This window comes from Coregonus lavaretus (genome assembly GCF_964263955.1).
Source record: "Coregonus lavaretus genome assembly, chromosome: 31".
NCBI lineage: Eukaryota > Metazoa > Chordata > Actinopteri > Salmoniformes > Salmonidae > Coregonus > Coregonus lavaretus.
This window is the reverse complement of record NC_140018.1, coordinates 19463306-19468144: the sequence shown is the minus strand read 5'-3', so window position 1 is coordinate 19468144 and position 4839 is coordinate 19463306. Positions and strand designations below refer to the sequence as shown.

The 4839-nt window shown below is 43.4% G+C and overlaps 1 pseudogene across 1 annotated transcript; it reads right to left on the bottom strand.

Moving 5' to 3' along the window:
* Window positions 1–2003: 2003 nt before the first annotated feature.
* Window positions 2004–2584, bottom strand: LOC311106793 (putative nuclease HARBI1; annotated as a pseudogene). The gene has a single exon. The product of its transcript is annotated as a putative nuclease HARBI1 (transcript).
* Between the last annotated feature and the right edge of the window lie 2255 nt (window positions 2585–4839).

Here is a 4839-nt window from a genome sequence, read left to right as displayed (position 1 = left end):
ATCACCCTGATTAACTCTTTGATATTATTCCAGTTTACCTATTTGCTTATGGTCTTGCCTACGCCTAGCGAACTGTTTTTTAAATCATATGATAAAAAAATATTCCATTTTATTTGGAACGGCATGTCACGGCCGTTGATGAACGGGTCAGACCAAGCCGCAGCGTGATATGCATACATGTTTATTGACTTATAAACACAACGACAAAACAAGAAATGAAACGTGAAGTCCAAGGTACACAAACAACATACCTCACACGGAACAAGATCCCACAACCCACTAGTGCCAATAGGCTGCCTAAGTATGGTCCCCAATCAGAGACAACGAGCGACAGCTGCCTCTGATTGGGAACCACACCGGCCAACATAGAAATACAAATACTAGAAATTACAACATAGACAATCACCACATAGAAAATACACACCCTGACTCAACAAATAAGAGTCCCCAGAGTCAGGGCGTGACACGGCAAGCCAGAAATTTTTTTACGGGCCTATTTATATAATGAATATGAATTCGGAGGACAGAAATTATTAAATATTAAAGCATTAGACCTATCACTAAAAGCTTCAGTCATACAAAAGTTATACTTAAATCCGAACTGGTTCTCTAGCAAATTAGTAAGATTGTCTCACCCAATGTTCAACAATGGCCTTTTTCCCTTTATTCAGATTACAACCTCTCACTTTCAGATATTTGAAAAGGAAATAATCTCCCAAATATCACTATTTCTAAAACAAGCCATAGAAAGTGAGTCCCAGACTAAGGTAAGTAAGGACTAACCAGTTCATCTTTGTGAAGCCTGTTTAGATTAACGATGTGCACTTGGTGCTGACCTGAGGATGCTTAAAAAAACAGGGATGGGACAATAATACATACAGTGTAAGCATTGTGTGGAATTGGAGAAAGTCACCTAAACCAAATAATGGACGGAGGTAAAATAAAACATTTAAAGAATTTCAGAGACTTTGAATAAACCCTCTTGAAGCTAATTGTGTCAAACAACCCAATTATGGAGAACAAACAACACGATTCATCAACAGAAAACAAGAAAAATAATGTCTGGACTACCATTTGTAATGAATTCAACTCAAATGAAAAACTAAACAAAAGGATGCTACAACAACTTCTGGTAAGATACTGCATTTATTGTTGGCCCACTTTTACAAATCAGAGTCACTTTGAAATGTTAGTTTTCTTGTGTAACACAACACAATGGGGCCTAAATGTATTTGTGTGACAGAAATGTAACAAAAACAATATTTACTAATATAATGTCTATATTGTCTTGTCTTTCCTGTGTAAAAACATAAAAATCTACTTAAAGAAGACACTCATAGGGAGTGTTTCAAGACTGGTAAGATCAGCGACAGATGAGCTGGGGGACTTGTTGACTGGGATCATTGATAGCCAGCAACCCCTGGAAGGTATCCCTGATGATGACCTTTTGGACTGTTCAGATGGTGGACTGTTCCAATCCTCATTTGGTAGGACACATTCATTCAACATGTGCCAGACTGCAGGGAATATGGAATGTTGTCAGTCATCTTTTGCACTCCCATAATAAAACCTATGTAATGAACTCAACTCTTGAAGAAATGATGTTCTCTAATGCAACAATGTAATCATTTTCTAGAGGCAGATGATCATCATGGCTTGTAAGGGATAACACAGTATGAAGGTCAGCCAGCTACATCTACAGCAGCTAGAAGGGAAGATTGTGTCACTAACCAGGGCTGGAGGACAAAGACAAAGAGGCTGAGCATGCATGAGAAACTGCCATGGTATTTCATGAGTGCAAACTAATGTATTTAAAAGAAGAGCATGGTATGAAGATGCAAATCCTGTGTTGGCTATGAAGGAGGAGGAGAGAAACATGAAGCAGCAGCAGTACCAATGTTCTTCTCGAACCAGCACCAGTTCGGGGTCCCGATATTTCCATTTGTGAATAAAAAATATTTTTGTTAACAATCCATGGCTATTGTTTGCTTCAATAATTTGAGCTATCTTTGTTGTGAGAAGTACTGCATAGCAAAAGCATCTCTGCTGGCTTGTTCATTTCTGTCATTGTCTGCCTCAACCATGGGAACATCTGGGTCATCCTCATCTTCAATGCGAGGACCTGGTCAGCCATGCTGTTTGAGGTAATTGTGAAGCACTGCTGTTGCAATTATGACAATGCAGCATCTTTTTGATGGAAAGCGCAATGTGTTTCTGAGACACTGGAAACGACTCTTCCATACACCAAACATGCGCTCCACTACACCTCTGGTGCGGATATGAGCTTGGTTGTACCGTTGTTGCTCAGGTCCCACTGCATGAAGATAGGGGGTGAACAAGAAGTTGGTCTGTGCAAACCCACTGTCACAAAGTATGATTCCACAATGTTGTCCTCCTTCAAGCTGAGCATACAAAGAGGAGTTTTGGAAAATCCTTGAGTCATGAGTTGCACCTTTCCAATGTGCAACAATGTTGGAGAACTGCAAATTGGGAGTGCACACATTTTGTACATTTTATTGAGAACCAGTTTTTTAATATTCCTGTACTCCTCAGCATCAGCTGTAGAGGGACACTTGATGGGAATATGACATTAATATATGCAGCATTGAAGGTCCCCAAGAACACAGTGGCCTTCATCATTCTTAAATGGAAGAAGTTTGGAACCACCAAGACTCTTCCTAGAGCTGGCCGCCCGGCCAAACTGAGCAATCGGGGGAGAAGGGCCTTGGTCAGGGAGGTGACAAAGAACCGGCTGGTCACTCTGACAGAGCTCTAGAGTTCCTCTGTGGAGATAGGAGAACCTTCCAGAAGGACAACCATCTCTGCAGCACTCCACCAATCAGGCCTTTATGGTAGAGTGGAAAAACAAGATTCTCTGGTCTGATGAAATCAAGATTGAACTCTTTGGCCTGAATGCCAAGTGTCAAGTCTGGAGGAAACCTGGCACCATCCCTACGGTGAAGCATGGTGGTGGCAGCATCATGCTGTGGGGATGTTTTTAGCGGCAGGGACTGGGAGACTAGTCAGGATCGAGGGAAAGATGAACGGTGCAAAGTACAGAGAGATCCTTGATGAAAACCTGCTCCAGAGCACATGACCTTAGACTGGGTGGAAGGTTCACCTTCCAACAGGACAACAACCCTAAGCACACAGCCAAGACAACACAGGAGTGGCTTCGGGACAAGTCTCTGAATGTCCTTGAGTGGCCCAGCCAGAGCCCGGACTTCAACCAGATCGAACATCTCTGGAGAGACCTGAAAATTGCTGTGCAGCGATGCTCCACATCCAACCTGACAGAGCTTGTGAGGATCTGCAGAGAGGAATGGGAGAAACTCCCCAAATATAGGTGTGCCAAGCTTGTAGCATCATACCCAAGAAGACTTGAGGCTGTAATCGCTGCCAAAGGTGCTTCAAGAAAGTACTGAGTAAAGGGTCTGAATACTTATCTAAATGTGATATTTCAGTTGTTTATTTTAATACATTTACAAAAATGTCTGAAAACCAGTTTTTACTTTATCATTATGGAACATTTTGTGTAAGTTGATGAGGAAAAAAAATCAATTTAATCAATTTTAGAATAAGGCTGTAACGTAACAAAATGTGGAAAAGATCAAGGGGCCTGAAGACTTTCTGAATGCACTATATATTGTAACTGAAAAGCAGCATTCCCCAAGTGAGAATGGCCTTCATTTCAGCAGTGATGAATTCAATAACTTCTTTGATGAAAAGATCATGATCATTAAGAAAGCAAATTACGGACTCCTCTTTGAATCTGCTAATTTCTCCAAAATGTAGTTGTCCTGAGCATGCACAGAACTGCCAGGACCTAGGATCAATGGAGACACTCAAGTTTTTTAATCCTGTATCTCCCGACACATTCAAATCAAATCAAATAAAAATGTATTGGCCACATGCGCCGAATACAACAGGTGTAGACATTACAGTGAAATGCTTACTTACAGCCCTTAGTAGTGCAAATAGTTTGGGTAGCCATGATTAGCTGTTCAGGAGTCTTATGGCTTGGGGGTAGAAGCTGTTGAGAAGTATTTTGGACCTAGACTTGGCACTCCGGTACCGCTTGCCATGCGGTAGCAGAGAGAACAGTCTATGACTAGGGTGGCTGGAGTCTTTGACAATTTTGAGGGCCTTCCTCTAACACCGCCTGGTATAGAGTTCCTGGATAGCAGGAAGCTTGGCCCCAGTGATGTACTGGGCCGTACGCACTACCCTCTGCAGTGCCTTGCGGTCGGAGGCCGAGCAGTTGCCATACCAGGTGGTGATGCAACCAGTCAGGATGCTCTCGATGGTGCAGCTGTAGAATTTTTTTGAGGACCAAATCTTTTCAGTCTCCTGAGGGGGAATAGGCTTTGTCGTGCCCTCTTCACGACTGTCTTGGTGTGTTTGGACCATGATAGTTCGTTGGTGATGTGGACACCAAGGAACTTGAAGCTCTCAACCTGTTCCACTACAGCCCCGTCGATGAGAATGGGGGCGTGCTCAGTCCTCTTTTTTTTCCTGTAGTCCACAATCATCTCCTTTGTCTTGGTCACGTTGAGGGAGAGGTTGTTATCCTGGCACCACACGGCCAGGTCTCTGACCTCCTCCCTATAGGCTGTCTCATCGTTGTCGGTGATCAGGCCTACCACTGTTGTGTCGGAGGCAAACTTAATGATGGTGTTGGAATCGTGCCTGGCCATGCAGTCATGGATGAACAGGGAGTACAGGAGGGGACTGAGCACGCACCCCTGAGGGGCCCCCGTGTTGAGGATCAGTGTGGCAGATGTGTTGTTACCTACCCTTACCACCTGGGGGCGGCCCGTCAGGAAGTCCAGGATCCAG